The sequence below is a fragment of the Lontra canadensis genome, unplaced genomic scaffold, assembly GCF_010015895.1.
Source record: "Lontra canadensis isolate GAN:19392208 unplaced genomic scaffold, GSC_riverotter_1.0 scaffold57, whole genome shotgun sequence".
NCBI classification, from domain to species: Eukaryota; Metazoa; Chordata; class Mammalia; order Carnivora; family Mustelidae; genus Lontra; species Lontra canadensis.
Window position 1 is genome coordinate 804,218 of NW_022631051.1, and position 26,737 is coordinate 830,954.

Consider the following 26,737-nt stretch of genomic DNA (forward strand, 5'->3'; position numbering starts at 1 on the left):
GACATGGGCTGGGGGAGCTCTTAATGTGCTTGGAAATTTCCTGAGCACCAGTTCTGGTCTCTCACTATGTACCTGGGGTAAATGACTGGATGCAAACATTGGTATGAAGTTCTTCTTTGCTGCCCTTTCCCCCTGAATTCATGGAAGAGACTCTGGACCCACCACTTGCCCGCTCTACTCTCCACTGTAGCGCTTTTTAGGTCCCTGGGTGCTCCGTATCTTCTTGTGCTTCTCTTTCCAATGGCTCCGTCCACATCAGCTTCTGGCTGGGAGGGATGGGGTCTGGCTGTGGTTTCTACCATCAGGGCTGCTCAGGCCCATGTTGGCAGTCAGCATGGACTTTTCTGAGTCCAGCACAGGAGGGCACTGGAAACTACAGCTGGTCAGGGTGAGGAGGAGAAGGTTCCAGGGGCTTTTGTATTTTGGTGAAGTGGTGGAACACACAGGAGAGGAACCGCATGGATTCCTGCAGCTGCTACAGGCAGGAATGAAGCTGACGAGCAGCTGGATGTCACTGGATGAAGAAAATGCTGGCCACTGGACATAGCCACACAGGCTGTATGAAAGCTTGCCCGGGATGAGAAATGAATTTAAATAGGATGTGTGCATGGACCAGATGAGCCTTACACAGCATTCACCATCCCTCCCAACTCCCATTATTCTGTCCCACTAATCCCCAAAGTATGCATTGACTTATCATAGTCCTGATTTTAGGTTAAAAACCTCATTTCCTGAATCTCTAAAGCATCAGTCCATTCTGAGACTTCACGAATTTTACCTGATAGCTTGCTCAGGTTTTCGCAATAAATATCCAAATGACTAGAATTAAATCGGACTCTTAGACACTTGTTTTGGTACATCTCCTTCTGTATTTTCAGTGATGGGGTAGAGTTGAAAAAAAGGGATAAGAGGCATTGTTGCTTTATATTAGGAGTCAAAGCCTTAAGCTAACGAGGAAGCTTTGCCAGGGGAATTTCCAGCATTGGGGGCCATGGGAATCAGGGTCCTTGAAACCACACAGTAGAAATAGTGAGCTGCCCTGTCTACTCCCATAGTCAGTGCCTGGAGCACCCAGACCCCTATGAGGGTCTCTCCTGGAGGCTACAGACAGAGCACCCTAGAGAATCTGGGAGATACTTTCTGGTTGGCTTTGTCTTTCTCCCTTCTCCCCACATCTAGTTCCATCTGGGCTCAGACAGCTGACCATACACAGCACATGTTTTAGCATATTCCTGCTTAACATGATAAAATTACACTTCCAGAATAGGTTCTAAGATCTACTCTTTCCCCTACAAAAGAACACTGTATTACATATAGATTATTTTTAGTACAGTGGTTGATTATCTCATTATAACTAGCCATTTTAACGTCCCTTCCCCTGCCCTGCCTTAACATATTACTGTATTGAAGACTATGGAAAACTGCATTTCTTTGTGATATTTACAAAACTATTTATTTTTAATATTTGTATTAAAATATTAGAATTAAAATATCAATATTTCTAAAATATTAATATTAATTTTTATAATAAAAATTAGACACTAGGCTTCTGTATCATAGAGTAGTTCTCTCCCTGATGGCCAATTCAGTCATGTAGTTCCAAAATCAATAGGATAAATCTGGCTTAATAAGACAATATATGCCAAAAAAAAAAATCCATTTATTTTTTTGCAATTTCTATATGCCTTAAAAATGTTCATTAAAGTTCCCACTTTTTTTTGGTTTATCTCCTTAGACTTGTTTCCCCTATTATAGTGCTATAAAATCTCTTTTCAAATGCTTTCTTGCTTGGAATATCCATGGTCAAGTAACTCTTTTGCAAAAGAGGGAAATCTGGTTACATTGCTTGCTCCTTAAAACTGAGGTTACAGGGATTGGTTTTAAGGCACAGATCTGTTAGCTTTTTTTTCCATTCTTTCCAAAAATAAAAATTCAGTTAAAAGCTGCCACTTTATTTAAATTAGGTCTTATTGTTTGTCACTTATACAACCTGTACAAATAAGCTGAACTATAAACATTGGCATTGGTAATTGCACACATTTTTAAAAAATTAAAGTTTCTTTGTAATAACTCTCAAGATTATTTAGCTAACAAGTGGTCCCTGAGAGGCCTTTAAGACCTATTTGTAAATGCTGTGAGGAAGTGTACCCTGGTAATCACAAGAGGACTGGGCGATATTAAAATCTGAGTCAATGCAGGTAATGGAAGGTCATTTTCAATTTTGGTCAGAACAGTCAGAAGATAATGAAGTCAGTTTTGTGAATCAGTGGCATATAGGGAAGGCTGTCAAATATTGCAAAATAGCCTCACCCCTGGCAAAAATGTACAAAGCCATTTGTTTTGAATTTCTGCGAAGGATTTATCTTCAAAAGCAAGTAGGTGAAGAAGCAAAGATTACATGTGCAAAGCCCACACACCCAGGACCCACTCAGTGTACCAGTCTTGCAAGTGGGAAGAAGACAGGAACCAACAGTGCAGAGGAAAGAAAAAGGAAAGGAGCCTGGAAACAAAATAAGACAAGGCTCTCTTTGAATAATGCAGAGGACTCTCAGGAAAGGAAAATAACAGTATAAATTTTTATTCACTGATTAAATTACAGGGGAAAATATGTGTTTTGAGAGAAAGTCATTGGCTTTAATCAACTACTTTCTTCAAGAGCTTTGTCCACTACATCTGGACCCAAAATCACAGTCCCTTAATAATTTTTAGTGTAATTAGAACAAAACCACCAAGATTTCCTTTCCTTTTATCCTTTCAATAAGAAGTCAGGAAGGGGAGGTGGGGAGGCGATATTTTATGAAAGTGACAACATGTTTTGCATTTGAATTTTTTTTTTCTGCTAAAGTTTAAAATGGATGATAAGAAGGAAGGAAAAGCTACAAATTAGCCACACAAGAAGGTGAGATTCCAGTAGTTGAGGCTGTGGGTGATTAAGGTAGCTGGGGTTTTAACAGGAACTCCTTAGATACAGGAGAGGATGAATCCAGTCTCCCTTCCTGCTGGATCACTGACTCAACGCTCCAAACTCAGGGAACAGAGACTTCCCTGAATCCACTCAAAAGCTTGTCATATTGAGATGATGAGAAGAAAAAGTTCTAGATTTTTATATCCTGGTAAGTGCTTCCTCTTGAATGACACAAAAGGCAAGATACATGAGGTAGGGAATACAGAGTTCCATCTAGAAGCTTGATATCTGCAAGAAGAATTTCCTTAAAATAATGTTTTCTCTTTGGTTTGGTAAGAACGTGGTGAGTGACATAAAAAGCTAAGGGAGAAATCGTGTTAGACAACCTCGGTAAGAAAACTGTATTATTAAGTCGGCACATGGAGCCGTCCTGTGATTCTTCATTTGCTGAATGAAATGCCCCAGTTGGCCACACGTCCATGCCCGGCTCTGGGTGGTCCAGTGAGGTACTGGCTGAGGCACAGAGGGTGAGGGGCGCACAGGTCTGGGTCTTTCTGGCCCACTTCCTCCCAGCACCAGTGTTTCTGCAGTAGTAGCTTTCCCTACAGCTCCAGTTACTACTGGCTCATGAAACACTATTCTCCCCTCTTCTCTCCCTTCAGGCCTAGGGTTGGACCCACTTCCCATTGGGCTTTTTTCTGGGTAGCTCAACCTCTGTGGCTGCTTTCTTTCACCCTGCCCACTGTTCTGTAAATAGCCCTATCTTTAAATTCTCATTTCAACGCTTTGAAGTGAGGTCTCTTTCCCATGGGATTCTGACTGATAAGAGACTAAAAATACCTCAAATCTGGTAGAAACAACAACGAGCTGTAATTTCTAGTTGCAAAAGCTAGATGACTGCCACTGTATAAAAGGGGGTGAGCCATTTATTGTTCATAAAATCCCAAAATAAATAGGCTATAGAAATTCCAGGTACAATTTTCAAAGCCAAAAAGATCTGAAGAAATGAATCAGAATCAACTAGTATTAATTATATTAATCATGCACTTTTATAACCACCTGAACCACCTGCTGCTAGATTGTATATTCCAAACAGGCTTCAGGAATTGTTCAAAACTAAATAATGTGCCTTCTGTAGAATGATTTGTAAAAATTTAAGTAGGTCAAACCCACTCTTCAGAGTATAGCTCATATAGCACTCATAGATTCCAATATTCTAAAAAAAGGGATTTTTTTGCTTATTAGAAAATTCACTATATATTAAAAAGGCATTGAGACTTAGTTATCTCCTTGCTCTAAGTCTGGCATGTAAATGTTTATCTTATTACCATATAGTAGCATCTGTAGACTCTGCCCAATACTCCACAAAATTACCGTCAAGTCACTGTCCACAAGGATTTTATGCCCTTAAAATAAATTTAATTTTAGAAAACATAAAAAGGCATTCATAGATTTTGATTTTTTTTTCAGTTTTGACCTTTTAATTTTGACCCTAGTCGTCTTGTAGGTAGTAGGTGGCATTATGGATTTTTTTTTTTAAAGATTTTATTTATTTACTTATTTGACAGAGATCACAAGTAGGCAGAGAGGCAGGCAGAGAAGGGGCAGGGGGAAGCAGGCTCCCCGCCAAGCAGAAAGCCGGTCGCGGGGCTCAATCTGAGGACTCTGAGATCATGACCTGAGCTGAAGGCAGGGGCTCTAACCCACTGAGCCACCCAGGCGCCCCATGGATTAATTTCTTTTTTTTCTTTTTCTTTTTCCTTTTTTAAAAAGATTTTTATTTATTTATTTGACAGAGAGAGATCACAAGTAGGCAGAGAGGCAGGCAGAGAGAGAGGAAGGGAAGCAGGCTCCCTGCTGAGCAGAGAGCCCAATGCGGGGCTTGATCCCAGGACCCCGGGATCATGACCTGAGCCCAAGGCAGAGGCTTAACCCACTGAGCCACCCAGGCGCCCCGGATTAATTTCTTTCTTTCTTTCTTTTTTTTTAAGATTTTATTTATTTAAGAGAGAGACAGTGAGAGAGAGCATGAGCGAGGAGAAGGTGAGAGGGAGAAGCAGACTCCCCGTGGAGTTGGGAGCCCAATGCGGGACTCGATCCCAGGACTCCGGGATCATGACCTGAGTTGAAGGCAGTCGCTTAACCCACTGAGCCACTCAGGCGCCCCCCGGATTAATTTCTTAATACACTTTTGTTGACTTGGAATTCAACTGAGTTGAACTGGGAATGTTACTGCGATTGTCACCACGCTAATGGGCTCAGGGTTCAAGTAAAGTATCTCTTCCAAGAGACTAATTAATTTGTGTGTGTGTATTATAGTCCACATAACTTTAAAAAAGTAAGGTTAGGGATGCCTGGGTGGCTCAGTTGGTTAAGCGGCTGCCTTCGGCTCAGGTCATGATCCCAGCATCCTGGGATCGAGTCCCGTATCCGGCTCCTTGCTCCACAGGGAGCCTGCTTCTCCTCTGTCACTCTATCTGCCTGTGCTCACTCTCTCTCTCTCTCTCTCTGACAAATAAATAAATAAATAAAATCTTAAAAAAAAAAAAAGTAAGGTTAAACAAAATGGTCTGTTGCCATTACACCCTATTTATCACAGTAGTGATTGGTTAATTTGATGTGAACTGTTCTTTCCAATCCCAGGGGAGATGGCTGAGCTAACAGCACTGCCCCCTCGTGTTCTCTTGCTTTCATGCAATGTGAATAAAGGGGAAAAAAGTTCTAAGATTTATTTTCTCTCTCTCTCTCTCTCTCTCTACACACACACACACACACACACACACACACACACACACAATATATATATATAAATATATGTATTAGTATATTGCTAGGTTGGTGTGTAATATATCTTTCTGTGGGTTAATTAGATGTTTTATTATATTTGTGCGGATAAACAGTTAAAGCATGCTAAAGTCACATAATTTTACAAAAGAGTAGAAATAGAAGTAAAAATTGAGGTACCATTATGTAATTTCTAATTCAATGAACTGAGAGGCAAAGATCTAAGATTTTTGGGTGTCTATTATGTTAGGTATGTAAGAAATACCATATTAAAACTGAAATCTGTGTAAACTTAATGTTAACTTTCGCAGTTTCCAAAATTTTATAAAACATTTATTAACTTAATCTCTAATTTGGGGCAAATCGTCAAGATAAAAGAGAGACCAGGGAGGACTTAAAAATTTTACATATCCAAGTTGTTTTTTTATTCAATTTCAACCAAGAAAATTATTTTAAAGTAAGTTCATTCTCATGAGAGGTAGAAATGAGATTTAGAGTTTTAGAATACAGGGAATATTAAACAACGGTTTTCTAATAGTAAGAAATAACTACGTATTTATTTTCCACAGTGCAGTGCACATGCCATAGATGATAAATTACTTTATGCAATGCTAAGATATATGATTTTAATTGCCATGCAGTTATTTTTATAAGCAATGGAGGAAATGTAATAAAAAATCCGTGATTCCATAGATATTAATATTTAAAACTACCTTACACATAAACCACAGTGCTCTGCCTCATACATTTTTAGTTACTTTGACTCTCTCATTAAAACAAATGAGAAATACGAATTGCAGAGTTTCTGAAAGCCTGCATTCTTTCGTTTCCATTCTTCTGGTGTCATCCACCATGTTCTTCTGTCCAAGGTGTTTCGTAGAAACTAGTTAGAACTAGAGCAGGACTTGTTGTCCAAACAGAAATTGAATATGAACCCTAAGTGTTTTAAAATAAGACATTTTAAAAAAGAAAAAGTAGATGACATTAGTTCTATTGATAACTTTTAAACTACTGTATCTAAGTATTACTTGAGTATGAAGTCAATATTATAAATTGAGGTAGTTTACATTTTTTAAAATATACATTAAGTTTTTGCAATCTGGTATATATTTTACACTCACAGCACACCTTGATGTGAGTGGGTCACATTTCACATGTGCAGTAGCCACATGTGGTTAGTGTTGGACAATTCTAGGGATGTCCTCAGATTGAGGTTCAGTTTTTGGCACAAATATGCCATAGGTGGGAGTGTATACCTCCCTCCAGAAGCACCTGTCTGGTGGCTTTTTGTGATTGTGTGTGTGGGATATTTTGTGATACTGTTGTTGATTATCATTGTCTAGATCTAGTAATTCAATATTGTAAAATGGTGATATTGGAATTTAAAAACTCCTTTGTTTATTAGATGGAATACTTCTATTAGAGAAACATCTCCTCATCAACTACTTGGTTGCTTGGAATAGTCTGTATACAGAAGGCAGAATAAGTGATCTTATCCCTTTATTTTCTAGCTTGTAAAATAATGATTTTCCAAGGATAATCACTAGTATTTTATTTTCATGGTATCATTAGGAACTCATGAATTTTAACCCATCTGATGTGTTTCGATCTACTGTAGTTATTATATTTATTATTCAAGTTTTCCTATCTTTGGCCCCTGGGAGACTTTTTAACTTGGTGTCACCAAAACAGCCTTTGATATTCTAGCTTATCTTGTACATTTCCTGCCACAGATCTGTAATCAGCTATTTCTTCAAGAAGCCCTTGGTTCTTTTTAGGTGTAAGGGAATTTTTTTGAATGTCCTTCTTCCAGGTCAAATACTAAAGTTTTTCACATCACAAGTGTAACTACTCACTCACTTGATCCATACATAGTACGCACTTAACAACAGTCTCAATAGTTAAGGCTATCATCAAAAAAGTAATTTAAAAAGTTGAAGCTTCTTTGCAGTTATTTTGTCCTTCTGATAACATTCCATTTAAGAGGAGTCAGATCACTGTGTTTTAGTCACTTGGAATAGTCCTCTTAGTGTTGTTACGCCACCTACTGGATACACAGACATAGTCATCTCATTTGGCTTTTTTTTTTTTTTTTTAATTTTTATGACTTCATTCTTATTTATTTTTTTTAATTTTTTAATTTTTTTTATAAACACATAATGTATTTTTATCCCCAGGGGTACAGGTCTGTGAATCGCCAGGTTTACATACTTCATAGCACTCACCATAGCACATACCCTCCCCAATGTCCATAACCCCACCACCCTCTTCCGACTCCCCTCCCCCCAGCAAGCCTCAGTTTGTTTTGTGAAATTAAGAGTCTCTTATGGTTTGTTTCCCTCCGGATCCCATCTTGTTTCATTTATTCCTTTCCTCCCCCCTAAGCCCCCCACGTTGCATTTGGCTTTTGATATTTAGGGAGTGGTTCATTTTAAATTTAATCTTGTTTTATAATTATGCACAGTTTTATATGACTCTAAAGTCAAATTTACAACATAAATCTGGTTTCTTTCCCTATCCCCTCTGTCCTATTTCCTATCTCTACCTTTAGGCAATTATTTTGTTTTTTATTTTTATTTTAATTTTTCTTAAGATTTAAAAAAAAATTATTTATTGGATAGACAGATGACAAGTAGGCACAGAGGCAGGCAGAGAGAGAGGGGGAAGCAGGCTCCCCGCTGAACAGAGAGCCCGATGTGGGGCTTGATCCTAGGACCCTGGGATCATGACCTGAGTCAAAGGCAGAGGCTTACCCCACTGAACAACCCGGGTGCCCCTATTTTGTTTTTTAAATGCTGTAATTTCTTCTTTCATTTATATTAATGAATGATAGTTGGATGAAAGGCAGGCAGGGACCAGGACCACCCCCTGTCTGCCTGCCCCAAGAGGAAACCACCCTTAGAAGGATTTCACACCACCCTGCAAGGAGCCCTCCACCCTTTCCCATGTGATAGGTAGATGACAAAAATCTGATTGGGTGACAGACTCATTGAGTAGCCTGGAGTTTTGGATTTTGCTTCGTTAGGTAACCTGAAAATCCTTTTTAAAAAAGAGGTGAATTAAGGTCTTTTATATTTATTGATAGGCTCTAAATGGTTGATGTGTTAAAAGACGAACTTAAGGCAGATTAAACATTTTAAGAGTTTACTTGAGCAACAATGGATTCTAAGTTGGCAGCCCCCAGATGGAAGTGGTTAAGAGCCTTCAGGAGGACCGTGAGGAGAGACTGTCACACAGTAAAGATGGAAGCAAAGTAAGGAAACTGCTGATTGGCTAATGCTGGCTGTTTGTGATTAGTTGTCCTTAGGTTTCAATTTTGTAACCTTGAGGTATTTACAGGCTTAGATTTTGGTCGGCTTACATAGGCCACTATGGAATTAGTTACTCAGTCTAATTACCTGCTTATTTATTTAAATTAGTTTTGTTATATTTGTTACATATATATAAGTATGTATATGTACACACACACACACACACATATCTATTTATTTGTGTCTATATTGCTCTTAAACTCCTATTTTTTCACTGTGTAGTCTAAACCAGTGCTTGTCCATGAACTGCTTGTTACGAAGCCATGGTATATGGACAGAAAGTGAAAGAAAACATTTGAAAATATTTAGTCTGCCATGCCACTAAGCATGAAAAATCCAAGCATGTGATTTTTGTACTTTGCAAAAAACTAAGGTGCAATTGACTGGAAAAGTGAAAAACTTGTCTCCCCCCCGCCCCCCACTACAGAATTTGAGAAGAAGAACCTGTCTCTGTTATTTGCTTGTATTGTATTCTGCATAACTTTTTTGTATTGAGAAAAGTTGATATTTCTTTGTTCTCATGGCTTTTTATTTCTTTACAAGATCTATGATTTATGATTTTATTAATATCTGCATGATGACTTGAATTTCCTTTTAACTACTTTCTCTTAGCATCCTCTGAATAAAATTGAGATTGGCTAAGTGACCCATTCTCCACCTTGTCCCCCAGATCCCAGAATCTATTTTCAACTAGTATCTTTTAGCCCCTATTGACACCTTGGAGACAATCAGCACATCTACTTTCCATCTTCTTTTTCTTTTCCATCTTTCTTTTTCCTTCCTTCATTTTTAGATAATTTAATTCAATGTATATATAGCAAATTACTATTATATTTTATAATCTCTCCCTTAGAATATACAGTTTTTCTGAGTGATACAAATAAGTACATATTTAATGTTTACTACCAGTTCTACTGTCAGGTCTTTTTAATCATTTTGTTTTTTGAACTTGTTCTCCAGTAATTTTCTGAGGAAATCTCGTCAGAACAATACACCCTGAGTTCTTCTTATATGTGTAAAAATTATGACCATTGTATTTACAGATCATTGTAGCTGCATATAAAATCCTTAGCTCACATTCACTTTCCTCATATTTCTTAAATTTGCTACCCCCATTGTCTTTTGGCACAATGCAGTGCTATATAAAAGTATGATGACAATCTCATTTTCTTTCTTTTGTAAAGGATATTGACCTTTTAATTGTGTGCCAAGAGGAATTTGTTTTTTAAGATTTTATTTATTTATTTGACAGAGTGAGAGATCACAAGTAGGCAGAGAGGCAGGCAGAGAGAGAGGGGGAAGCAGGCTCCCTGCGGTCCATCCCAGGATCCTGAGATCATGACCTGAGCCGAAGGCAGAGGCTTAACCCACTGAGCCACCCAGGCATCCCCCAAGAGGAATTTTTATTTAAAGATAGGTACTTGCAGTTGACTATGTTTAGGTGTAGGCCATTCTGGGTCAATTTTACCACGTGTGTCTTTTTAATATGTAGTACAAGTCTTTTTTTTTAATCTCAGAAAAGTGGTTTTGAATTATATTTGATAGTATTTGTTCTTGTTTGTTTAAGGGATTTCTTTTATGTCTATCCTGGATCTCGTTGTCTTTTATACATATAAAATGTTTTTATTTGTATAAGTAATATATGTATTTATGTACTATGTATTAAATATTTTATATAAATGTATTTATAATTTATATATCAATATTTTTATTTAAAAGATTCCTCATCTGTTTTTTAAAGGCATTTTCTGTGGTTTTTCATTCATGGTTTTGTTTCCTGTGTAGTCTGAAATTTTATGATGAATTTTTCTTAAATAGTTTCTTAAATTCTACAAACTCCCTTTTTAAGTCTTTGTGTTCTCCAGTTAGTTTCCCTTTGACTTTTTCTAAACTTGGATGGTGCTGTTTTTTTTCCCCCCAAAGCTCCTATCATTGTTTTCCAATTTTTTTTAATTTCAAATATTAGATTACAATTTTGTTTGCATGTCTTTCTGGCATGTGTTTAGTGTCTGCAGAGACATTATTGTGTTTCTCAGGCCTTTTGTCCTTATGACAGCTCTGCAGCTTTTTCTTTACTAATGTTGGAGGGGGAAGAGCTTTCTTGTGCACTAAGAGAGGAAGGGTGGGCCAGGATAGTCTCAGCATCACCGCTCGGTAGCAACTGCATCTATGGCTTGGAAGTGTTCAAAATATGACATATCATGTGTGAGATCTGCTGCCTCTTTCCCCTTCCCACTTTTATCTGGATCTTCTCTTTTCTTTGCCCCTAGTCTCTTCTCTGCTCCATTTGGATTCTGTTTGCAGCTGTTTATTCTCAATGAGGGGCTTTGTCTTGGAGTCAAAGGTCAGTTATGTCTGTTAAGGGTGTCTCTTCAGGGCCCATGACCTCAAGCAGTTCAAGTGCAATCTGACCTAACTGGTTCTCTTGTGTTTACCCACAGAGGGAGCCGGCAAGAATCCCGGCCTCTCAGGGCCACCAGAAGCGATCTTATTATCTCTTTCTGTTTCCTCTAACACGTTTGCTGATACCATGAAGATTTTTAGTATCATCAGTACTTTAGTGCAACCCACACATATTTCGGGGTTCGTAGGGATATGTTTTCCTACCACTTTATTGAAAATGTCTGTGGGAGTTTGCTTTTGCTGTCTAGCTGCTCTGTTCCTAGGCGGTGATTGGGAGAGGTCAGAAATGATGCCACCTTGTCACCGTTTTTCAGATTACTTTTTATTTTTTATTTAGAGCGACAGAGAGTACGAGCGAGAGCATGAGTGGGGGGAGGAGCAGAGGGGGAGTGAAAAGGAGGACTCCTGCTGAGCACAGAGCCCGAAGCGGGGGCTCCATCTCACAACCCTGAGATGTTGACCTGAGCCAAAAACCAAGAGTCAGAAGCTTAACCAACCAAGCCACCCAGGACCCACTCAGGTTACTTTTAAACAGCCAAAGGTGTAGTCTTTTTTCCTGTTTTGCTTCATTAGGAAGCATGTGTATGCCTCTGTGTATGTTGGCAGTTTTTCTGATGTACTCTAATCATGCTGGTTGTATTGGTGTCCATGTGTATTAACACCTGAATTCTCCGTGGTGAGTATCTCCATGGTTCAGAGATCTATGCCTTTTCACACTGCCAGGCTGCAAGCTCCCTGTCCCCAGTCCATGCAGAATCTCTTGACCACCTCCTTCTCGATACAGTCCTGAGCATTCCGGATGCTAACACGATTGCTCTTCCGAAGTGCTCCTGCATGGTCACCAGGATGGGGAATGGTCATAAACATCCCTTCTTCCTTTCTTCCCCCAATCGGGTATTAGCATTGATTCTTAATTGGGGTGGTAGAAGATAAGGCTTAGAGTAGCATGGTGCCAGTGGGAATGTAGAAAAACGAAGAGGAAAGACACCGGAAGGAAGTAGCAGTTTGATAAAGAGCTCCTGAGAGATTCTAACAGATATTTAATAGGGTTGTTAGAGGGAGACAGGAAGGTTGGGAGAAGGATATCAGAGGTATGAAGAAAGTTCCTAAGACAAGGACAGGGATCAGCAAACAGACAATGGAAAGGGCCATACGTCCAGACAACTTCATAAATGTGTTTATCTTCATTTGCACAAATGGAAGTGTTGTGTGGGCACATTAATCATTTGGATGGATGCCAGAGCTGGTAGTGCTTCTGGTTCTAGGAAGGAAGATCACCACGTATTTGGTAACAGGGTTTGAAGGAATAGAAGGGTAAAAGAACTGATGGCCTGGCAAGTCCTGGTGGATGAATTAAGAGGATAATCCCATAGAATGTTCAGGATAGATTCTGAGGAATCTACAGAAGCTACAGTTCCCAGGGAACATCAGTAACTTAAGGTCATATTATAATTAAATGATTCATAAAAATGGTTCATAAAGTAGTAAGTAGACTTTTTTTGTAAGTGAGATGATGGATCATTTTGACTTCAGAAGGATAAGTAGCTTTATAGGTCTGAGTCACTTTTGTTTTCTCAGTTTCAGATGCTTTTTCTTCCATAGTTAAAGAGGGATCATAGATTAGGAGGTAACTCAAAGTCCATTCTCCTCTCTATGGTATTAATATTTATTTTCCTCGTTTCCTGAATATGATGGATGGGGCAGGTGGGTTAAGTACTGAAAAGCTGGGATGACTTCTCTCTTCCCTCTCCATAGTCCCGTTTTTCCCTTCTTGCCTTGTTAATTAACCTGTTCTTCTTCACCTAGATGGTAACATTGGCCAGTCCTACCTTCAGTCAGTGTTAATGTTCTGTTTTTAGCCCTGACATGCACATGCCTTAGACTACCAGACTACTCACTGATCCAGATTGGGTGGGGAGCATGAAAGGAAAATCGATGACTCAGAAGAGGAAAAATAGTCACTAAAGAGAGGGTCTTTCTATTTTATTAATTTTAGCTACATAGTATATAATAACCAAGACTTTCAGCTTTCATCAAAATAATCTATATGAAATCACTAAAAAAATCAAGCTATAAATAATGGGGAACACTTTTATTTTATTTATTAAATGTTTATTTATTTTAGAGAGAGTATGTACACAAGAGTGGGGAGAGGAGCAGAGGGAAAGGGAGAGGAGAAAGAGAATCCTAAGCAAGCCTCTCACAAAGTGCGGAGCTATACGTGACTGGATCCCACAACAATTAGCTCGTGACTTGAGCCAAAATCAAGAATCAGATGCTCAACCTACTGAGCCACCCAGGTGCCCCAATGATTGAGAACACTTTTAAAGTTAAAATGTTAGTGTTGAACTCTGAGAAATCAGAGATAGTGTTGATTTCTGATTGTGCATCGACATCTTCCATTTGGCATATGATATTATGGTTCTCACGAAAGTCAGGAATGAACTACACAGGCTCTTTGGACCCATAATCACCTTTAGGGGTATGTGTTTTGTTGGGTGGGATATGCTGGATTGAGGAGGCATATTGCTTTGAAATTTAGATATACGTTCCCTATAGCCTTAATCTTGTCCTATTTCAATTTAGGATGGCTGCACATCATTGGCTCCATGGTTTCCATGTTGCTTCTCCATTGTGACTGTTCTTAGTGTCTTTGTCAGTCAGCAATTCTCTGTAGCAGACGTCATACCCTCTAGTGGCACTCAGTGGATCTCAGGGTAGAGTTAGCCTTTTAGCAGTATAATGCATATTTTAGTCCCCTGGTCACATACAAATGAAATGGGAGGGGGTGACAAACTTATAGAAATTCAGGAGCCCTAGGACTTCCCATTATATACTAGATAGGCTGGTCAACTGTTCGAACCCTTATTATCACATCAGTTTCCTTGAACTTGGTAAGTCTAAAACTGAATTCCCACTTTTTCTCTAAACATTTATCCTCTTGAGTTTCCATATTGTGAAATTGGTTATATACCAGCTTCCACTTTTCTAGATTTTTCCCCCATATATTTATTCAATTATTTATTCAACAAATATCTGTCCATTCTTACGTTGCGTGAGGTGAGGTACTGGGCACCCAGGGGTGGGGCAGTGAATATCGGCATGTCCTCAGGGGTTGACAATTTAGCTGGCCCCTGTTTGCATACTCTTTCCTTCCTACCACTTCACCATGACTATGTCAGCACACCTGTGTCTTACTTCCCATGATACTTAGCCACTTGGATAGGGAGCCTCTCCATTTTGCCTGGTCCACAGCACTCTACCACTCACTGGCTTCAGGTCATCTGATATTTGGAGCGTCTATAACCCGTCCACTGTGTGACCTGTTCTAGTTGTTCTCAACTCTGGTTGTGTGGCAAGATCCATTGGTAATTGTATTTGGTCAGTTTGTTCTTAACAGAGCTATCTAGGAACCACTTGTACAGCAGATGATTCTGCAAAGTTCCCTTTGGGGTTTCTGACGTGCAGCCAGATTTGAAAAGACTTACATAGTGTCTTATCAGTCACCTTGTGTGAACCTTCACTTCATGGACGCTGGTCAGATCCACAATTACTATTCATCACAAATGCCACAACACCCCTGCCTCTGTGCTCCACTCAGCAGCTAGTGCTTCTCCTCTTTTCAAAGCTCTCAACTCTTCCTTCCAGTACCAAGGGCAAACACCACACCATATCCATCTCTGACTCCTGGAGGGATTAAGAACTATTTATTGAAGGTGAAAGGTGGAGGAATATACCATCCTAAATGATTCTTCTTTTGTGTAAGAATTATTCTGAGCTGAAGCCATTTGAAAAACAGCAGATACAGGGAGAGACTCTCTCCCAACTTCCCTTACCTGCCTAAAGACACGTCTTTCAAAAAGGAACTCTATTGTCCTCCATCCTTTCCCTAGAGTTTTATCATAGGGAAAACTGACTCTTGCCACAGAATAGGAGATTAGAAGTGGATGTTATACCAAGATAAACTTGGGCACACATTATCAGACCTCCCATCTACTCTTCTGAGAGCACATTCTTCTTTCCTAAAAATCATTTATAGTCCCTTACCTATACCTCCCTCATCTCCCTGCCTTCCCTACCAAGATATTCTCTAAGTTCTCAAATTGCACATCTTTTCAGTGTATTCATTCCCCCCACCCTGTAATGCCTCCTGACTGTAATAGTAAACATCTGTATGCTTTTTCTCCCGATAATCTGCCTGTTGTTTATTTCATAGGCCCAGCTACTGAACCTAGGAGAGTTGACAGTCATTCCCCCCTACCCCACAGATGCATGGCTCTGCTTAAATCCCACCTGCTCCTTAATGCTTCAAGTCTTCATACTTCAGGTTTTAAAGTCTTTAGAAGCCTCACCCTTATCTGAACAAGTGAGTTCATATTTAAATGAACCCCTCAAGGAACTCAGTTTAAGTTCCCTTGTTACTTTATTTTCGATTACATTTTTATTTTGTACATTCACTGGGAATAGGGAACACCTTTTAGTTTCTTGCTCCCTTGCACATCAGAGTTTACACGGCACCCAAGAGTCTCACTAGGTTCTGGGCCCCTTTCCTCCACTTGAAAGGCTAGTAATGGCAGGCCAAATCTTTCTACATCTCCTCTGTTACCCACCTGTCAAATCCTGTCTTAAAGGAGTCAGGTGATGAAACTGGGCTCACCGAGAAAATCCAGAGTAATCTCCCTATGTTAAAATCACCTGATTAGGAACCTTAATTCCATCTGTAACCTCTACATGGCTTTTTGTCATGTAACGTCCCATATTCACAGGTTCTGGGGATAAGGACTTGGTGCCTGTGGACAGCCATTACTTTGCATACTGTGTATCTATGATAGTAAAGATAATGACTGAACTCCTAAATCCTAAAATTTTAAGTCCTAAATTTCAATCACAGCAGAACAGTGATAGCTACCCCTTACCAAGAAGTTGCTCTTGGCCAGCAATAGTTCTTAACTATATGAAGTCATTTAACCTTATTAGGAACCCTGGGCAGGGGAGGTATTTTTAAACCTCATTTTATAGATGAGAGGAAGGCACAGAGAATCCAGTTAATTGGTTTGGGCTCCTGGGCATGTGCAGGTCAGAGACAGGCTTCAACTCAGTAGGCTGGTACCAGAGTTTGTGCCTTTAACCCCCTTGCCTGGCCCTTCTTCCTAAAATCCAGGAACTGAGTCCCTCTCTCTGGAGTATCCTTTAAAGTTATGGTTCTTGTGGAAATCCCTATGTAATAGGCCTACACTATATTAGGAAGTGGAATCCATTTTATAATTTGTAAAAGAAATTCATAAATGTTACTTAGTTCTCCAAAGGGCCAAGAGATATGTTATGATATTTCCTATTTTATAGATTGAAAAAATGCTGAGGTTTGTAGAGTCTAAGTGGTTTCTCAAGATAGCCCAGTTGAAGAGTATCTGCAGCCAGAGCAGGGTAATATCTCAGATAATCTTGGGCTCTGCAGCTCGAGAGTCTAGCATGATGGCCTGGAAGAGACAGAGTTCTAGGGTGTGTGCCTGACATGTGGTTTTCAGGCCTGTGGTTTGGTAGGCATCGAACACAGGACCAGCACTTCTTCTCCTGTAGCAAATACTCCGTAGCAGCACCCCTCCCCTGGCTGTACTGTGCTGTGCTTCCACCCCTCCTCCCTCAGCACAGGACCCCATTCTTCTCTTTTCAGTCTGTCTTCCTTCTACAGCCTGTGTTAATTTTTGTAAAACAGTGTTTCAGAGCTCCACTTAGAAGCCTGCAATGGTACCTAGTGACCACAATTAAAGAACAATTAACGTGATGCACAAAGCCCTTCAAAATCTGGGTCCTGTCTTTTGTTTCTCTATCCTCTCCCGTCATTTCTTTCTGAGCAGCAGATGCTCCCACCACTTATGAGCACTTGAAGGCTCTGAGAATGAGCATTTCCTCTCTCACATCTGTGTGCCCTTCAAGTACCTCCTTCTAGAACATACCTTGCCACCTTTTTCATCCAGAAAAGCCTCCCTCATCTTTTTGGGTTGGTTCCCATGTAATCTCTGAATGGTATCTTCCCTGGGCTCCTAGACAAGAGACAATGGTTGGCATCACTGTGTGTCTGTTGTCCTACCTGCTTAGCTTTCCCTGCTTACACCACTATTCCTGGGCAACTCTGACCCTTCAGCTAGACTGAGAGAACCCCATGGGGCCAAGAAATGTTACCTGACTCACCTGTGTGTGATTACTACTGATTCCTTTTGTCCTATCTTTAATGCCTAATGATACAGAGTGAATTCTTATACATTTTCTTTTTATCAAGTATTGGTCTCTTGCCCTTTCAGAGAAAGGGGAAATAGTAACTATTAGGGACTAACAAAGCTCCCGCACCCTCTTTGTCTTCTAGGGCAAGAGTAGGGCTAAAATGTATTTGAAAAGACAGAAAATGAGTTATTCCAATATTCTATGACAGAATGTCCAAGAAGTGCCTGAATTCCAGCATTCCTTTCTCTCCATGGGAATGACCCTGATCAGTTGTGATTTCTTCACAAACACTCTCTCCTTCATCCCGAAGAAAAATACTACCCTATTCCCATCCAGTAGCATAAAGTTAATCCAGTTCCTTAATGAGAATGGGAATACACTAGGAGAATGCTACTCTAGCTGAATTTTTAAAAATATTTTACATATTAAAATATATAATAAATATATAATAAAGCAATAAATATATAATAATATAAACACATATTTGTATATAATTATATATTTTAATATATAATTATATATAAATATATATTTATATATATACTTTATTATATAATACATCAATATATTATATAAATTCAATTATATATTAAATATTAATAAATATTTTAATATTTACTGAAGAAGTAGTTGTAATTATCAACATTTTAACCTATCAACCCTCTCAAATTATATGTCCTGAAAGATCAGTGCCTCTGTTACCTCCTTGTGGTCTTTAAAAATTGAGATATAATTGAAATATAAGTATTAGTTTCAGGTGTACTATATAAGGATTTGATATTTGTGTATATTATAAAATGATCACCCCAGTAATTCTAGTTCATGTCCATTACCATACATACTTACAATTTTTTTTCCTTGGGATAAGAATTTTCAGAATTTACTGTTCTAGCAACTTTCAAAATACAATATAGTATTATTAACTGTGGTCACTGTGTTGTATATGATCTTGAGGACTTATTTTATAATGAGAAGTTTGTACATTTCACTCACCTCCCCAACCCACTGTCTCTGACAACACTAGTCTATTCTATGAATTCTTTTTCTAATTCCACCTATAAGTGACACAAAGTATTTGCCTTTATCTAATTTCACTTAGCATAATGCCCTCAAGTTCCATTCATTTCCTTGGTTAAATTTGCTCCTCGGTATTTTATTCTTTTCAATGCAATTGTAAATGACATTGTTTTTCTTAATTTCTTTTCCTGATTGATAGTGTATAGAAACAATACATTTATGTATATTCATTTTGTATCCTGCAGTTTCACTGAATCCATTTATTAAATTTAATAGTTTTGGTGGGGGAGTCTTCAGAGTTTTCTATATATAGGATCATGTTCTCTGCAAATAGTGACAGTTTCACTTGTTCCTTACCAGTTGGGATGCCTTCTATTTCTTGTCTGATTGATATGGGTAGGACTTCCAGGACTATGTTAAATAGTAGTGGTGAGAGTGGGCATCATGTCTTGATCCTCATTTTGAAAAAAGCTTTGAACTTTTCATTGTGTATGATGTTAGCTGTGTTTTTTGTCATACGTGGCCTTTATTATGTTGAAGAATGTTCCCACTATGCCCACTGTGTTAGAGGTTTTTTTTTTTTTTTTTTTTTAATCATAAATGGATGTTGAATTTTGTTAAATGCTTTTGGTGCATCTATTGAAATGATCTTAAGATTTTTATCTTTTATTTTGTTAAAGTGGTTTATCACATTAATGGATTTGTGGATATTGGAACAACCTTTCTTGATTATGCTGTATGATCCTTTCAATGTATTGTTTAATTTGGTTCAATCTCCATGTTTGTGGGTTTTTTCTATTTTTTTCCTTATACTTAATTTTGGCTTTCATATTATTGAGGATATAAAAGACGCTTGATATTATTTCTATCATAAATTTATGAGATGCGTTTTGTGGTCTGACGTGTGATCTAGCCTGGAGAATGTTCCATGTGCATTTGAAAAGGATGAATAGTCTGCTGTTTTAAGTGGAATGTTCTGTATTTATACATTTAATGTGTCATTCCAGGCCACTGTTTCCCTATTGATTTTCTTTTCTTTCTTTTTTTTTTTTTTAAAGATTATTTATTTATTTATTTGACAGACAGAGGTCACAAGTAGGCAGAGAGGCAGGCAGAGAGAGAGGAAGCAGGCTCCCTGCTGAGCAGAGAGCCCGATGTGGGGCTCGATCCCAGGACCCTGGGACCATGACCTGAGCCAAAGGCAGAGGCTTTAACCCACTGAGCCACCCAGGCGTCCCCCTACTGATTTTCTGTCTAGATGATCTCTCCACTGATGTAAGAGGTGTGTTAAAATTCCCTCCTATTATTGTATTACTTCCAGTTTCTGTATGTCTTTTAACATTTGCTTTATATATTTAGGTGCTCTTATGTTGGATGCATACATATTTATAATTGTTTATATTGTGTTGGAGTGATCACTTTATTAGTATGTAATGCTCTTTTTCTTTTATTGTAGTCTTTGTTTCATTTATCTTTTTCAAAAAGTTTTTATTTAAATTCCAGTTAGTCAACACATAGTGTAATATAAGCTTCAGGTGCAAAACACAGTGAGTCACCACTTCCATAAACCACCTTGTGCTCACAAAAGTACACTCATTAATTCCCATCACCTATCCAACCCATGGCTCTACGCACCTCTCCTCTGGTAACCATCAGTATGTTCTCTATAGTTAAGAGTCTGTTTCTTGGTTTGCCTCTCTCTCTCTCTTTATCTCCCCACTTTGGTGGTTTCTTTCTTAAATTCCACCTATGCATGTAATTGTATGGTATTTGTCTTTCTCAGACAGTCTTTGTTTTAAAGTCTATTTTGTCTCATATAGTATTACTTTTGTTTGTTTGTTTCCATTTGCATGGAATATCTTCTTCCATCCCTTCATTTTCAGTCTGTATGTGTCTTCAGGTCTGATGCAAGTCTTTTACAGGCAGCATAGATACAGGTCTTGTTTTTTTAATCCATTCAGCTACCCTATATCCTTTGCTTAGAGAATTTATCCCACTTACATTTATTGTAGTTATTTATAGGTATGTATTCATTGCCAATTTGTTAATTGCTTCTGGTTGTTTTTGTAGTTCTTTATGTTCCTTTCTTCACTGGCTCTCTTCTCTGGTGATTTGATGACTTTGTTTAGTGATATGTTTGGATTACTTTCTTTTTATATGTTGTGTATTTATTATAGGTTTGTGGTTACTATGAGGTCCATATATAACACCCTATGGATATAGCAGTCTATTTTAAGTTGTTGATCACTCAAGTTCGAACAGATTAAAAAAATAACTACATTTTTACTCTTCCACCACTATAGTGTATATATTTGATATCCTGTTTCACATATATTAATTCTGTGCATCCCTTAGTTATTGTAGATATAGTTGATTTTATTACTTTTGTCTTTTAACTTTTATACTAGTTTCATAAGTAGTTGATCCGCTACCTTTGCCATATTTTGCTTTTTTTTTTTTTTTTTAAGATAGGAGGGGTGGGGAAATAGAAGCAAAAGTAGAAGAGACAAAATCTTAAGCAGGTTCCTCACCCAGTACAAAGCCCAATGCAGGGCTTGATCTCACAACCCTGAGATCATGACCTGAACCCGGAATTCAAGAGTTAGATGTTTGGGCGCCTGGGTAGTTTTGTCAGCTAAGCATCTGTCTTCAGCTTGGGTCATGGTCCCAGGGTCCTGGGATCAAGTCCCTATGTTGGGCTCCCTACTCCATGGGGAGTCTGCTTCTCTCTCTCCCCACCCCCTAATTGTGTGCTCTTTCTATCAAATAAATAAATGAAATCTTTGAAACCTTAACCAACTGAGACACCCAAGCCCCCCCCCCAATTCTGCTTTTGCCAGTAAGAACTTTTCATTTTTTTTTTTTTTTCTTTTATGCTTAAAGAAGTCTCTCTAGCATTTCTTGTAAGTCTGATTTAGTGGGATGAACTCTTTTAACTTTTGTCTGGGAAGCTCTGTTTTTTCTTCAAATTTGAATGATAACCTTTCCTGGTAGAGTGTTCTTGATTGTAGGTTTTTCCCTTTCAACACTTTGCAGGCTAGAAGGAAGTCACCTTAGATATTCAGTTTCTACTGAAAAAGCAACTAATAGCCTTATGGGGGTCCCCTTGTATTAACTAATTGCTCTTCTTTTGCTGACTTATGATTCTCCTTTCATGTTTAATTTTTGACATTTTAATTATCATGTGTCTTGGTATGGATCTGGGTTCATCTTGTTTGGGAATGTTTATGCTTCCTAGACCCAGGTGTCTGTTTCCTTCCCTAGATTAGAAAAATTTTCAGCTATTACTTTTTCAAACAACTTTACTGCCCCTTTCTCTTCTTCTGAAACCCCCTAAAATGCAAATGTTGGTTTGACTTTGTCCCAAGTGTTCCTTAAACTACCCCCAACTTTTAAAATTCTTTTTTTCTTTTTGTTGTTCAGCTTGGGTGATTTCCATTACCCAGTCTTCCAGATTGCTAATGTGTGTGTTCTGGATCATGAAATCTGCTGTTGATTCCTTCTAGTGTATTTTTCATTTCAGTTATTGTTTTCCTTAGGTCTGGTTTCTAATTTTTTTAAAAGATTTTATTGACTTATTTATTTGAGAGAGAGTGAATATGCAAGTGGAGGACAGGAGCAGAGGAGGAGGGAGAGGGAAAGAATCTCAAGCAGATTCCATTCTGAGCCCAATGTGGGGCTTGATCTCACAATCCTGACAGTGATTTGAGCTGAAACCAAGAGTTGGATGCTTAACCAACTGACCCACACAGGTGCCCCACGTCTGATTTTTTTTTTTTTTAAGTTCTCTCTTTTGAAGTTCTTTTTGGGTTCACCCATTCTTCTGAGTTGGGTATCTTTTTAACTACTACTATGAACTCTATTGGGTAGATTGCTTTTCTCCATTTCATTTAGTTTTTTAAAAAGGTTTTGTCTTGTTTTTTCATTTGTAACATATTCCCCTGCCTTCTCATTTTGTCTGACATTATGTGATTGTTTCTCTGTGTTAGGTAGATCAGCTATATTTCCCAGTTTTGAAGGATTGGCCTTATGTAGAAGGTGTCCTGTAGGGTCCAGTCATGTAATTCCCTTTAGTCACCAGAACCAGGGGTTCCAGTGGTGTCCTCTTTGGGCTGCATATGCCCAAGCCATGTTGGTGGGTGAGGTTGGCCCCAATCTGGCTGGATGTAATGCCTTACTGTAAAAGCTGCAGGATCCTGGTGGGCAGAGTGAATGGTACTAGTAAGGTAAATGGAGAGTGTCAGAAATGGTGTCTGCTAGTGCTGGGCCAGCTAGATAGAAGGAGATTAAGAAAAATGGTATCAGTCTGTGCTTCTGCTCCTGGAGAAAGATCTACCCCTCCAGAATACACTCTAAAAATTAGTCTATCTCCTTCATATAAGGCCCTGGCACTTTACAAACTGAGGCTTCTCTGCTGAGTCTAGGATTGAGTTTGTGCATGGGTCCTTTAAGAGCAGAATCTCTGTTTTCCGTAGCCCTCTGGCTATCCCATAGTTAAGCCCCACTAATTTCCAAAAATTATAGGCTGATCTTCCTGATGCAGGGTCCCAGGATAAGAATGCATGATGTGAGCCTTCAACCCTTGTCTCCTCAGGGAGGACCTCTGTACTTGTGATATCTGGTTTCACTTGTGAGTTGCTGTGCTGGAGGAGTGGATCCTAAACAGAATGCATCTCTGCTCCTCCTATCTATCTCACTGTGGCTTCATCTTTATACATTCAGTTGTGGAAGAACTGTTCTGTTAGTTTACATGTCATTTCCAGAGAGAAACATATGTTGTTGTAGTTTTGATGTTTCCATGGGAGGAGACGAGCTCAGGATTTTCCTGCTTCACAATTGTGATCTCAACCTATCTTCATTTTCATTTACCCAGAAGTGGAATTGCTGGATTGGACAATAGTTCTATTTTTAATTTTTTGAGGACCCTCCATGCTGTTTTCCAATGGAGGCTGCATCAATTTGCATTCCCACCAGTGGTGCACAAGTATTCTCTTTTCTCTACATCACTGCCAGCATTTTTGTATTTTTTGATGATTGTCATTCCAACCAGTGTGAGATGATTTCAATGTGGTTTTGATTTGCTGAATGCTTTGATGTGGTTCTGGATGATTGGTGATGTTGAGCACCTTTTAGTGTACCTGCTGACCATCTACATATCTTCAGAAAAATGTCTATTTAGATCCTCTGCTCATATTTTAATGGATTGTTTGGGATATTTGTTGTTGAGTTGTAGGAATTCTTTATATATTTTGGATATCAGCCCTTTATCTGATATATGATTTACAAATATTTTCTCCCATTCTGTAGGCTGCTTTTCCATTTTGTTCATTTCCTTTGCTGTGCAGAAGCTTTTTAGTTTGATGTAATCCCACTTGATTATTTTTGCTTTTAGTGACAAATCCAAAAAATCATGGCCAAGCTCATTACCAAGCTGCTTACCATCTATATTCTTTAATCTATATTGAGTTAATTTTTCTGTATGGTGTAAGAGAGTGGTCCAGTTTTATTGTATATATATGTCCAGTTTTCCTAACACCATTTAGTGAAGAAAATGTCTTTTTTTTTTTCCACTTGGAGTAGTTTTATTCTGCAAAGTCACCATGATCGCTGAATTAGCACATACTTGAATCATCACTCCCGAGGGAAATAACGGGGTTAGGTTCCTGCAAACTTCTCAGAAAATGTCTTTTCTCATTTGTATATTCTTGGCTCCTTTGTCATAAATTATTTGACCATATAAACATGGGTTTATTTCTGGGCTCTCTTGCTCCATTAATCTATGTGTCTAATTTACACCAATACCATACTATTTGGATTACTACAGTTTTGTAATATAGTTTGAAATCTGGAAGCATAATGCCTCCATTTTTTTCTTTCTTTCTTCAGGTTGCTTTATCTATTTGGGGCATTTTTGTGGTTTCATACCTATTTTAGGATTGTTCTATTTCTGTAAAAAATGCCACTGTTATTGTGATAAAATTTAGAATTTTGATTGCATTGAATCTGTAGATTGCTTTGGGTTGCACAGACATTTTTAAAAATTTATTTTATTTTTTTTATAAACATATAATGTATTATTAGCCCCAGGGGTACAGGTCTGTGAATCGCCAGGTTTACATACTTCACAGCACTCACCATAGTACATAACCTCCCCAATGTTTGTGAGACATTTTAATGACTTTAATTCCTCATAAGCACAGAATATATTTACATTTACAGGTGTCCTGTTCAATTTCTTTAATCAGTTTCTTAGTTTTTGGTGTACGAATCTCTTACTTCCTTGGTTAAATTCCTTGGTATTTTCTAGGAATTTTTGATATGACTGTGAATGGGATTGTTTAATTGACCTTTTCTGATAATTAGTTTTTTAGTGTACAAAATGCAGCCAATTCTGTATATTGGTTTTGTGTTCTGCAGTTTTATTTAGTTTGTTTTGGTTCAAACAGGTTATCTTTTTTGGTGGACTTTAGGGTTTCTTATATATATGATGTCATCTGCAAATAGTGAGAATTTTACTTGTTTCTTTCCAGTTTAGAAAGGAACCTTGCCTTTTATTTTTCTTGCCTAATTGCACTGGCTAGAATTTCCAATATTATGTTGAATAAAAGTGGCAAGAGTGGGCATACTTGTTTTGTTCTGATCTTTGAGTCAAAACTTTCACCTGTTGACCACAGTATGAATTAACTACGGGCAGAGTCCCTATTTACCCACTTTGTTTAGAGTTCATTATCAGTAGATGTTGAATTTTGTCAAGGTTTTTTTCTGCAACTATTGAGATGACCATAAGATTTTTAACCTTCCTTTTTTAATGTGTTATATCACTTTAATTTGCAAATGTTGAGCCAACCCTGCAACCTGGAATACATGCCACTTGATGAGGGTATATGATCCTTTTATAGGTTTCTCCCACTCTCTGAAAGAGCTTTCCTATAAAACCTTTCATAAGCTGAAATGGAGTAAATGGAGAATTTCATGCTTTCCAAAATATCGTGTTAAGCCACTTTGACTTTATGAAAGACCTATATTACTATGTTAATGGCTTTTTAAATAAAATAGGTGCTAATGTAGGTCTTCTGTAAAAGTGAGGTGGTGTAACATGAACTTTTGGGAAGCAGGGGCTACCTGTAATTTATCACTGAATTTGGCTTACTAATATTTTGTTGAAGATTTTTGCATCTATGTCCATCAGGGATATTGGCCTATAATTTTCTTCTTTGATGGTGTTCTTGTCAGGTACTGGTATCAGAGTAAGGCTGGCCTCATAAAAACAGTCTGGAGGTGTTCTTGCTTCCTCTGTTTTGGGAACAATTTGCCAGTAATTCCTTTCTTTTCTTTCTCTCTCTCTCTCTCTTTTTTTAAATGTTTGGTAGAATTCACTGTTAAAACTATGTGATTCTAGAATTTTGTTCCTTGGGAGATTTTTGATTACTGACTTAATATCCTCACTAAAAATCAGTCTGTTCAGATTTTCTATTTCTGTATGATTCAGTCTTGGTAAGTTGTATGTTTCTAAAAATTCAAGCATGTTTTCTAGGTTGTCCACTACATTGATTTATAATTTTTCTTAGTAGTCTATTATGAGCCTTTGTGTGTCTTTGATATCAGTTAACATCTCCTTTTTCATTTTTGAAAATATTTGAGTCCTTTTTTTTTTTTTTTTAATTGGTGAGTCTACCTGAAGGTTTGTCTATTTTTTTTTGCTTTTCAAAGAACCAACTCTTAGCTTCATTGATGTTTTCTATTGTCTTTTTAGTCTCTACTTCATTTATTTCTGCACTGATTTTTGTTCTTTCCTTTGACCAACTTTGAACTTTGCTCTTCTTTTTCTGGTTCCTTGAGACATAAACCCAGGGTCTTTGTTTTTGATGTAGGCATTCACTGAACTGAACTTCTTTCTTAGAACTGTTTTCTGCATCCCATAAGTTTTGGTATGTTATATTTCCATTTGTCTCAAGGTAATTTAAAAATTTTTCTTTTTTGACCAATTCATTGTTCACTAGCACGCTGTTTAATCTCCATGTACTTGTTAACTTTCCAGTTTTCTTCTAACTAGCTGCTACCCATCGTGGTCAGAATAGATGCTTGATATGATTTCAGT

General features: G+C 38.1%; 1 protein-coding gene and 1 long non-coding RNA gene across 4 annotated transcripts in view; one reads left to right on the forward strand and one right to left on the reverse strand.

Moving 5' to 3' along the window:
- Positions 1–26,737, reverse strand: part of DLGAP1 (DLG associated protein 1) — an 866,766-nt gene that overhangs the window by 413,866 nt on the left and 426,163 nt on the right. The gene's annotated exons all lie outside the window — the stretch shown is intronic.
- LOC116878344 overlaps positions 1–26,737 on the forward strand; it is a 122,458-nt gene that overhangs the window by 86,662 nt on the left and 9,059 nt on the right. The window lies entirely within an intron of this gene.